The 12,366-nt window shown below is 31.5% G+C and overlaps 1 long non-coding RNA gene across 4 annotated transcripts; it reads left to right on the top strand.

Annotated features, from left to right (window-relative positions):
- The first annotated feature begins 9,079 nt into the window (after positions 1-9,079).
- Positions 9,080-11,640, top strand: LOC136224480 (uncharacterized). 4 transcript variants are annotated; one of them, XR_010686461.1, is made up of 6 exons: positions 9,080-9,458; positions 9,553-9,640; positions 9,719-9,835; positions 10,056-10,137; positions 10,352-10,485; positions 11,282-11,640. It is a non-coding gene; the product is annotated as an uncharacterized lncRNA (long non-coding RNA). The 4 variants fall into 4 exon arrangements; XR_010686460.1 differs by having other exon boundaries at positions 9,719-10,137; XR_010686459.1 differs by having other exon boundaries at positions 10,056-10,485.
- The last annotated feature ends 726 nt before the right edge of the window (positions 11,641-12,366 follow it).

Genomic DNA, 12,366 nt, shown 5'->3' on the forward strand with positions numbered 1-12,366 from the left:
TACTTTTGTACTCACCCAAAGCAATCCCTTCAAAGTAATCTTATCTGCCTTAACAGTGTACAACTTCCAATAGTTTCAGTGAAGCATTCAGTGATTTCAGAGGGTGAGTCTATGCCATACAATATTCTTCCATTGACAAAATTCCAATGGAAAAAACAATTGTAATGAAGAAAGTGGAAGAAAATTCATGTCAAGATGCGACTGTATCAACAGAACTTCCTGGCTCTTCTGAGAAGAACAAAAGAGAATTTTCTAGCACTGGATTGCACAATGTTTCCGGCGAAAACCATCCCATTTGACATTGAGGATGAAAAGTAAGTTGAATCTAAACTTTATACTGATTTAATGGTTGTTTCTGCAGGAGTCTAAACTATATATCTCAAAAAATAAATACAATTTGATTTTTACTTTTCGTAATTCATTGCCACTAAAGGAAATTATGCCTGATTATATATAAATCAGTTTTAGTAGCTGTAGAGATGATTGAAAAAATGGATTTCTGAGATGAAGATGCAGCTATTGTTGTTTAGTTGACAGAAATAAAATAAAAAACAAAATAACTTGCCTTCAAAAGAGAGTCAAGCATCTAAATTGACCACTTCTCATTTTGGTGCAGTGGGCCTTAATAAAAAGATCAAACAATAGAGTTTAAAATAGATTAAAGGAGAAAATAAAAATTTAAACATGGGACTAAACAAACACAAGCACAATAGGTTTGATAGAAAATAATAGACAAATAAAATAAGACTTTTCGTTTTTTCCTTTTTCCTTGCATTCTTATTTTCTCTATGCTATTTTTAGTTTTTAAAAAATATTATAAGTCCTTTATAGGGTCAGTGCCACTTTGCTAAGAATTTATTGAAATTGATAAGGCATTTAGAAGGTTTATTGTCAGCTTATGCGATGCACGACTATTCTTTTTTCTGTGTTTGTGAACGTGACATTGGTGTGATTCGAATTGTATAAAATGTTATTTCTTTAATTTTTCAATTTTGTTATTGGTAGTTGTTTTAGTTTGCTATGTTTGATTGATTCTTTTGTTAACGAATGCTGCAACAGTTTTTGGTGCTTGCTATCTATTTTTGGCTACTAGAGAGCCATCCAAATCATTTTTAAATAATATATGTTTCTTTTGCACATTTTAAATCCTTGATTCGGTATTCATCAAAAGATATCCCTCCATAAATACATAATATATTGCAATTTGCATCTTCATAATGTGTATGCATTTGAGTTCTACTCATAAGGGCTATTTTTAGCTGTAATTCTGAGTTTGATGTAGCTGAATTTATTTGGTTTTTGTCAGCCCTTCCTGACAGGTCTTATGGGAAAGAAGTTGAAGTTGATAATAAACATCTCAACATTGAAACAAGTGGTGCATCACTGAATAAATTTGTCTCTAAACAGAGGCATTTATTGGTGGTATCTGAAATAGAACTATAATTTCAGAATGAAATATAGATTGTTAGCAAAATCCTGTTTTTTATATCTCATTATATGGAGATAGAGGAGATGAAGGGATCATCAATATAGAAAAACTTGCAATGCCAAAAATAATGATGGAAGAACTGCTCTCCATGCTGCCATCATTAGGAATTTTCACTCTGATTTTGTGCAGCTTCTGATGGCTGCTCCATCAATAAATGTGAATGCTCAAGATCTTCTTAAGCAAGGGCCATATTCTCCCTCATCACATATTCAGTTGCCTCCCGCTTGAAGATGCAAGGTAGCAGAATCTGTCCTGGAACATTATTTAAAAACTTAGATGCAGAAATAATCTTGTATACAGGTGTTGAGATTGCATCTCATGCAAGTCAAAGCTTACTTCAGTTTCTTACTGAAGACTAAGTAAAGAACATGAAAGATAGAGTCCACGCAGCTACCTAGAAGATAGATATAGTACCTAGTGTTCGCTAATAGAAAGTATACTAACTATGTAAAGAAGGTTGACTTACCTCTGTCTAGAAGGTAAGGTTGACTTACTTTAATTCGTTGAGTGTTGATCCAGTTGGGAAAGGAGTGAGTTTAAATTAGCAATTTTACAAATATGTATTCTATAGAAATCTGTTGGAAAATGAATGAGATGATTTGATAACAACTTAATCTGCTGTGGAAAATGTATGTATTATTGATATGATACTCAGTTTAAATATAGCAGAAACACAGTTATAGAATAACTGTTTAATAACTACTTCCTATAAATCAGTGATTTGATAACCACTTCAGTGTCCTTAATATCTGCTTTTTGTATTCTTATTTGGGTCCACTGTTTCGATTGCTGAAGTTGATTTTGCTACTGGCCAGGAGCTTGTAAAGTTGTTGATTCCTTCCCTCAGTTAACCAGAATCTCCTTTACTCACACCAGAAGACCAAAAGTGGACCAATGGGGAGAGCAGGATCAACTGCTTATCGGTTCTCTTCTTTGGTAATCCTATAAATTTACTGAACCACCAACCTCTGTTCCTCCATAATCTCGATTTCCTTATTTCTATGAAGTTTTTGGTAAGATTATATGCTCAATTTATGATTTTGATTCTTTTCGCATGTATTTTGACGATTCTAAGTTTTATTATGTTTGTCGAAATAGCCATGTTGTGTTTGTTTTGATTGCGATACTTTTCAATCTTTTATCAATTGGATTCTATTCCATTGGATGTAAATTATTCTTTGGTTCTAATGCATAGTTGATTTTTTCGCGTGGTTATTAATTCTATTGCATCATCGCGTTCATGACTCCATTTCTATGAGTTCCTCCTTTTGGATTGATATTTTTTCAGCTGACAAATTATCTCCCTCCACATTAAAAGGACTGCTTTAAAATCCACTGTTTTGGGCATCACTAAAGTTCAGGTTGGTTGTACTTTACTTAATCTTTGTAATGGATCAGAGAGCTGAAACATTTTCTGCCAGGGTTATAATACAAGAACAGTGCATGATTTCATAGCACTAATAGCATTGGTGGGATGATATGTAATGATGTAAAGTGAATAACACGAGTTCAATTTTGTTATGTCTGATTCTTTAATATGGATTTCATTAACTTCAAATCAAATTTCTTTAAATTTCTGGATGGTATTACATTCTCACTTCTTTGTACACTACTGTAATGGGTCATTCTACTTCACCTAGCTTAGATTCTCCATTCTTCGAATTCTGCAACGGACACGCGATAGAGATTGGGATATCCCTAGAGTGGTTTACTAAGTTTCTTGATTTGAAAAATGAGTCACTTTACGTTTAGATCGATCGACTTCAACACGTCATCGTCACTCGATGAAAACTCAGCAGTGTCAATCCTCTCTCTGAAAAGATGGTACGCCTTTTCTAATCCTTATGTTTTTACTTCTAATATCTGATATTAGAAATTTGAAAGTATTCCCCCAGCTGAATAGAATGCCCCAAGCAAATTGATATTGTAAACATCAAAAGCTACTAAGTGTTCTTCATTGTACTTTTGTTATTCATTGAACCCATCAAGTAGTCTTTATTAATGCTTGATATTGGAAACTTATTCTTTTAATATTCTTATTTGCTAAGTAATTATATTTGGTTCATTCCTATTAGTGAAATCATGAAAAATTAACTCCCACATGGACCTCACCTTCGAATTCACTTCCATTTTTGGTAGCATGTGAAGTTCACCTAGGATAATATATTATTTTACGGACTTCACCTAGGAGACTATATCATTTTATTTCTCATTGATTTCTTAGTATGTGAACATTAAAAATGACTATGAGATTACTTGCTTGAATGAAATTTTGTATTCTTTTTTGTTATCTTCTTTTACTAATATTTCAAGTTAGGTTCAAATTCCTTTTACTTTTCTCCATAATAATAATAGTAATAATAAATATTTTTATTTTCATTTATTTATTTTCGTTGTCATTTTCTTAACTCGTTATTGATTTTATAGTCTATGAAAATGGACGAGATGATTTACATGGTTGATTGTATCAATTTCTTGACTTGTTTTATGTTGTTGTTGCTTCGATTGATGCTTCCTTTTTAGTGTTTGTTGTTCACGTGCTGTAGTTTTTGGCTATAGCCTCCGTCAATATAGTATTGTTTAATTTAGTTATAAACTCTTATATCTATAAATTATATTTTTTCATTTTTTTCTGCATACTCAGGCCATAAATTATATTAATCCCAAGTGTTGGTGAAGGGAATATATAAAAATGAAGTAAATTGAATAAAAATGTTATTTCTAAATTTCAAATTATATCAACTAATTGATTCTAATATACAAATCCTATGAGATAAAAGTTAATTACAAAAACACCCTCCTGAATCTCATATATAAACAAAATGATTCATGATCAGAAATCCTTGCCTCCGAATCTCATATATCTGCAATAGGTCTCCACCAACATTGTATTAAAGAAAGTCTATTTTATTCTCTATCTCTGTCAATGACATTGATTTTTTGTTGAATTTACTTTAAAAATTCAACAAATTCTCTATCTGAGTCATCAAATGAACCATAGCTTTCTCTTCTAAAGAGTGGTTTCTCTGCTTTCACTTTGATCTTGTTTCTTCCATTAGAGAAAAAATGCAAATCTGGTAAAGCATGTCGGAGAAGGTATGTCTCTTCTTCTTCCAGCCCTTCATACAATGTTGAAAATGGCTGCAAATAGACCTATTGCACCACATTTCTTGCTTTTATCTCCACTGATTATTAGAGTTGAGATGCTTATCATCCACTTCAACTTCTTTCCCATCAGACCTGTCAGGAACGGTTGACAAAAACCAAATAAATTCAGCTACATCTAACTCATAATTACAGCTAAAAATAGCCCTTAGAGCATCTCCAATAGAGGGTGCCTAAAAGAGTGCCAGCTGATGTGACATGGGGTTTGGCAACCTTTAAAGGGTGTCCACTATTGGAGTGATTGTGGGTGCCAAGGAAAGTTGCCAATTCTTGGTAACCTCTTGGCAACCTTGTTTATTATTTTTTAACACAAAAGTTGTGGTCCCTCTTCTAGAAATAATAAAAGATGGAACCTTTTATTTTTTATTTATTGTTGAACTAATTTTCTTTTTTTTAAAAAAAATTCAAACACTCGTAGCATTCTAACCATGTTTAATCTGGAACTTTGTTTATTATTTATTGTCGTAGCACCATAGCAGAATAAAACAATAAACAAGCAGAATAAAACAATAAACTTAATTGTTGTGTGCATGGTTAGTTGGAGCTCTGTATGAAAAATTACAACAATTAATTGTGCTATATGTGTTAAATCAAAAAAAAAAAATTGTGCTGTATGTGTGGAAAATTAGAAATTTCACCTGCATGTTCATTTAACATTTTCATAAATTTTTTTAAAGCAACACATTTACTTAAATTTCATTTAAAATTCGGTTTAACATTAAAATAATCATTTGTGGCAACTTTTCAAGCAACCTCTATTGGAGCATTTTTTAAGTAAAAGTTGGCAATGTGGATGAGAGAGACAATAAAATATTATATGTTGGGATGATGTGTTAAATTTTGGCACTCTTTTGGGCACCCTCTATTGGAGATGCTCTTATGAGTAGAACTCAAATGCATACTGTGGGTCATACTTTTTGTGCCCACAACAAATAGGATAAGTTTGCTATCTAGCTAATAACAAATTACAATATGGTCCCTAATATTTAATTTTTTCATAATAATTAATTTTCCAGGCTCTTAACAAGATTCCAATATAATATGAGAAATATGGTATTTAAATGAATTATAATTTTGGATTCATTTGTAGAGAGGTTTCGATATTGGGAAAAAAAGTGTTTCCTTAAAAAAATGACCAGTTTCTTTCTCCACTTGGGTTTTCAATTTTTTAAATGTCTCAAAAACTTTTGATTTTTTTGTCAAAAAAATACACCCAAGTTTTTCTACTATAATCATCAATGAAAACTAAAAAATATTTATTTTTATGGAGTAATCGATCCACACACGTCTGTGTGAACTAGCTCAAGCAGCACCGTTGCTCTTGAGATGGACTCCTTTGGAAAACTGATTATGAATTGTTTTCCAATACGACATCCTTCACACAGTTGATGAGGCTGGTCAATATGAGACAATCCGTTTACCATATGCTTCTAGTAGTTTTCGGTCTACCATGTGAACTTCATAATTTTTCTACAGTAGCTGTCGCAAACTTAAAATATTGTTTTTCATGTTAGGAACATAATAAACATTATCAATAAACTGGTGAGCGCAATTTTTGAACCAAATAAGAATGGTTCCTTTGCCTGTAATATGAACCTTGGAGGAATCTCCAAATACAATATTACCGCAAAAAGATTCATAGAACTCCACGAACATCTTCTTGTCACCACACATATGGTTACTTACCGCATTGTCAAGATACCATATATTATTTTGGCGATTTTCTTCACCTTCGTAGGTTATAGGGGTAAAAAACCCTAATATTTTAGTATGGTTTTAAGGATTATTTTGTATCTTTTATTATCTTTTTATTTGTTTTAATAGTAATTTATCATTGTTTTGTCAATTTTAGATTTTTAAATTACTTTTTATGGTTTTATTAAATATTTCTAACTTTTGTCAAGTATTTTGTCACTTTTAGTAAATAAATCTCTATATGTTATTTTGAGCTATATTTATGTACAGTTAAACCTCGATAAATGAATATTCGATAAGGTAATAACCTCGATTATATAATAAATTCTTCCGGTCTCGACTTGGACCAATGGACTAAAGTAATAACCTCGCTAAATGCATTAAGTAATAAAAAATATTTAAATCCTTAAGGGCCCAATGAAAATATAAAGTAATAATTATTAAATTATATAAAATATATATATATATATATATATATATATATATATATATATATATATATATATTGATCAATATAAATACCCAAGAATTTACAAAAAACAAGACCTATAATTGTGCCTATAATTATGCCTATAATTATTTGATTGATTTGTAATTATGCTAATGTGATAATTACAAATCAATCAAATAATATATTTCCTAAACAAGATAATTACATATCTAATGAATATTTATCGATAAATGAATAATTTATTAATTTATCGATAAATGAATAATTTATTCATTTATCGATAAATAAGTAATCTCGCTTAATGAATATTTTTTTCCGTTTCCAACGATATGCATTTATAGAGGTTTTACTGTAGTTGCGTGACTCAATTCTTCATATAGTTGGAATAAAATAATAAAAAAACTAAAATAGTATATTATGTGAAGTGCATAGAGATTCAATTTGTTAATATAAATTTTATTTTAATTTACAAAGCTTTGAAAATTCCGATTACTAAAATTTTGAATGAAGTTAAAATCTTCAAATTGTTTTTAAAAAGTCATTAAAATATTGTTTTAATAATAATTTAATAACAAGCATGTCTATTTTTTAAGGGATAAAACCAAATGTAGTCTCATGGTTTTAAGGAAAGAGCAATATTAGCCATAATTATTTAATGGTTCAAATTTAACCTTAACATTTTCAAGTAAGATCAATATCTTATGAAATACATATATTAGAAATATCATATTTTTTAGTGAAAGCTGAGAGTATAAAATCAAGGTTATGAATATTTTAATTAGGTTATCCTTCAAAACAACGTAACCCTAATATTATTAAAGAAATAAAATAAAACAAATTCACAAGATAAAATAACCCAAAAATCCGGAAAGAAAACAAACAACCCCAAAAACATCATAACAAGTAGGAATATCTTTATTTCATAGGGTAATAATAAGAGATGAAACACATAGGTAATGCAAGATTACATAGATTGATGAATTGATCAACAATAACAATGACAGTAAGGCTTTTTGACATGCTTGCAAAATCCACCTTTTGTGCATTCAGAACAATAGCTTGTGCAATCTGAATCAGCTGAGCAACTTGGTCCATCGGCATTACAGCAAACAGAAGTAGGAACTGTTTCACCCATCACAACCTTTGGACTCAAAACCATCATAATTGATATGAGAATAAAAACTCCAAGCACCTTCATTTTTCACTGTTAATTACACTTAAATGTCTCTATTCATATCAGTTTCTCTTATGCTGCCTTCTTTTTATACTACTATAGTTATTTAGAAAAGGAAACTAAATCCTTCTGTTACAAGAAAAGGAACAAAATCCTTTTGTTACTTAACTACCATATATATTCTATTTTATATGATCTTCTTACCATTACTGCCAAAATATGAAAAACATGTCAATATTTTGTTATTATTCAGTGTATATTTCAAAACATTGATATAAATTAGTGTTTGTGTTTTTCCAGTGGACATTTCAAATCAAATTTGAACATTAATAAACAAAAAATAGATTTCTAAATTAATATCATTGTATATAGTTACCGGCCAAACAAGCTATCGATCAAACAATATGAATAACAGTGACTTGATTTCCAAAAGGATGGTAAAGAAAAGAAGTCAATTTAGCTATATTTATGCAGTTGAGTGACTATTACTTAAATTCTTTACGGAGTTTAAAAAAAATGTAAAGTAGTAAATTATGTAAAATGCAAGGAGTTTCAATTTTTTAATATAAACTTTGAATATTCGAATTTAAGAAAATGGTCGATTTAGCTTTGACGTATTAAATGGTGCAAATTTGACCTTATGTTTTTCAAGTAAGATAAAATTTAGTCCTATGTTATAAAAAATAGAAAAAGTGGTTTGATTGATATTTAAGTGCCACTTCAAACCTTGCAAATATTAATTATATCTACAATACTTAATGTATTACTAACCAAATTATAACGATTTTGTTAAAATGATAAAAAGTAAATATGCTATATAAAAGTAAATCACAAGTTTTTTTTATCAAAATGTCTAAAACATTTATTGTGGTTATAAATATAGTTACAAAAAATTAGCAAAAAATGTGTGAAATTGCTTCAATTTATTGATAAGCTTGTTTGGAAGGTCTGATAACAGTTACATATCCACTACAAAAAAGATGGGCTTTAGCAGCCTTTTTGCTGTGGTTCAAACTAAAACCGCCCCATGGGCTCAACCTAACAAAAGCCCATTTACAAAATCTAACCTACCCTTCAAACAAAAATAGAATCAGTAACTATTATCTCTAATGGCCATTATTATCTCTAATGGCGATTGAATCCCTCTGAAGCTGGCAGCCGCCACAGTTCATGAAGCTGGCAGCCGCCAACACAGACATCGCACCTCCACCTCTACCTCCCCCTTATCTATCCTTATCATCTCGAACCCGATTGAAATCGTCTCTCTACTCTTGATTGTCTCTATGTTTCTAAGGATTCACGGCGCCACAGCGACCAACACAGGCGTTGCGCCTCCATCTTTGTCGTTCCCTCCCCCAAGACATTTTTCTGTCTCCTATTCTCTCCAACTCTCTAACATTGGGCGATTCAGAGGAACCCTAATTTTCGTACCGATTAGAACTAGTTTGATTATGCACGAATACCACATGGTTGCCAAGTCCAAGGTACAAAAAACTTGCATTTCGTGAGCTTAATTTGAATATTGTGCTTGTTTTATGCTAATTTGATTGTGGTTTTGTTTGGTGGATTTGAAATTAGGGGAAGTCCAAGTTCTGTCTGTCCAAGTTCTGCAGCAACACCTTATTCCGGATTAGGAATTACCGAGTCTGAACCTACATTTTTGGAGGTAATTAAGCAGCATTCTCACAGGAATTTTGTAATTTTGTCCTAATTTCATTCTTTGATCTGAAATTTGATGTTGCAGGAGCAGGGTCAGTGACGTTTTTTTATGAGGTAATTAACCAGCATTCTTACTGGAATTTTGTGTCCTGGCCTTGACCCTGGGAGCATTGAGGATTGCCTTGCTTATGACATTTTAGAGGTAGAAAGTAATCATTCCATATTATTAGAGATAAAATTTCCAGTTTGAATATGATTTTTTATGTTGTTAGAGGTTTAAGCAATGGAGTGAGATCAAATGACACTTAAATTATTCATTTTTTTTACTGTCTAACTATATGTTTCCTGACTCATTAGCTCACTAAATCTTTGTATTGCTTTTCAACTTTCTTTGTATTTTTTTACTAATAATATTTGAACAGGGTTAGAGAGGTCATTTGTCAACTTAGCTAGGATGTCAAGATCCATATCCACAATTTTGCCAATTCGAATCCATCTGATCAAGTAAAGCTCTTGGTTCTAAACTGTAATGAATTGTGGTATGTTGGGCTTAATTCTTGGGATAAAAATGGTGCAAAATTACCACTTGGACATATGGACTGTCCAAATTAAGGAGAGTTGCTTTCCTTTCTTCTCTACTTTAATCTTGTTCGTCGTCCTGATGATTTCATCAACTAACGAATAAATTTTTTATAACTTATCAATGAATTGGTTACAGTTTAGAACCAAGAGCTTTACTTGATCAGATGGACAAGTTATTCGACGGAGTCATGAAGGGGTTTGGAGCTCAACCACCTTCCTGGAACTGATTGTTACCCTGCTACTCGGGAACTACTTCCACCTGCCCACAAGGTAAATTCTTAATTACTTGAAACTAAAAATGTGCTATCAGAAGCATTTTCTCTCATGTACTAGGGTCCATTGAATTGAATCATCGCCGCTGTGTCTTTGTATAACTTGCAATGTCAAAAAACAATATCAACTCAACTTAGGCAAATTGCTTAGCCAATAATTTAGCACTGCAAAAATAGTATGGTATGGACAACCTAGTAGATAACTCTGGCCATTTGCAAAAAAATGTGGCCAATAGGACAATTGTGGGTTCATTCTCTCTCTATGATGTTTTGTCTTAGGGGTGGGTTTGGAGGCTGTTTTTGTTTACATTTGAGTTTCCGCTTCATGATTAGTAATAGTGTAGATCTCTTTATATTTTAGCTCAAGTTAGTTTTCATTTCTTGTGAAGTTCTTTTTCTGAAAGATTCATAAGTTCATCGAATTAAATTCGTATTTAATTTAGCGAGAACATGAAGCTTATTCTATTTCAGCTCACTTTGTCTTCAAATTCAACTAAATTAGCAACATTCAAGGTGAAATTATTTTGCATTTTTGCACTAACAATTATCTATAAACACGAAGTTCTTTATGGGAAATTGATATCCTTCATCATCACTATCGCCCTCCTGATATTTTACTTCATCCACAATTAGATTCGTTCTGTCGCTAGAGAAAGACTTGACAGTTACTCTAATACTAATATCAGTTACTGTATCTCTTGAATTAGAATTCACTGTATCCAACAATCTACTTGAAATTGGATTTTGAAATTTTCCCCTTTGTTGTCTTTAATGCAAGATTAAATCATTTGCAGGTATATGAAGAGAATGGATGAGGCAATCCATAAGGCGAAGTAGCTGTCACATTGTTGTTTTCAATTGATATGCTATCTATACTTGATATGTGTATTGCTTGTATCTATACGTGATAAGTGTGAGTGTATTGCTTGTAATTTTCTTGTGTGCTTGCAGGACTTGCAATCATAGACCAATGGAAGGAGTTAGAATGATGTCTATAATACAAGTGCATTTTGAAACGTGTAATTTGAAACTGAGTTTCAAGAAGTTATCTTCTAGGATTTAACTACTCATTTTATTGATGATGAATAGAAACTGCATAAAAGAATGATTTCTTTTTGTCCTATTTCTAGTCATTAAGGGGAAGTTATTAGTATGGAAGTTGAGAGATGCCTGCTTAATTGGGGGATTGATAGAGTCTTTTCAGTGATGGTTGATAATGCGGCTTCAAATGATTTAGCGCTCCAATATATGAGATGTGCTTTCCATATTTTAAATTTAGTTGTGAAAGATGGTTTATCTGAATTGAATGAATCTATTATGAGAATTCGTAATGCCATAAAGTATGTGGGGTCATCTCCTTCTCGACTCGAAAAGTTTAATAGTTGTATAGAGAAGGAGAAGATAAAATGTAAAAGTCATGTCTGTTTAGATGTTGATACACGTTGGATCCCTACATATTTGATGTAAGAGGCGGTAGTGAAGTTTGAGAAAGCCTTTGATGTGTTGGAAATGGCTGATAGTAAATACACCATGGAACTTACTTTGAAGATTGGCACACCTTCTAGTGATGATTGGATTATGCTAGATCATTGTTGCCTTTTCTTAATGTTTTTTATGAAATTATTTTGGGCTTGTCTGGTTCTTTGCAAGTCACTAGTAATGAATATATAAAAAAGATTTTTGGTCTTGGTTTGATGATTTATTCAAAGAATGAAAATAATGATGCTAATTTGAGATGTATGGCTGTGAAGATGAAGAGGAAGTTTGGGAAGATTGCAGTGATTCTTGATCATAAATGTAAGTTGGAATATGTGAATCTCCACCTTTCTCTAATGAGGCTTCTAGTGGTGAGAATAACATGGATCCTAGTTTATTAAGT

This window comes from Euphorbia lathyris, chromosome 3 (assembly GCF_963576675.1).
Source record: "Euphorbia lathyris chromosome 3, ddEupLath1.1, whole genome shotgun sequence".
Classification (NCBI taxonomy): Eukaryota; Viridiplantae; Streptophyta; class Magnoliopsida; order Malpighiales; family Euphorbiaceae; genus Euphorbia; species Euphorbia lathyris.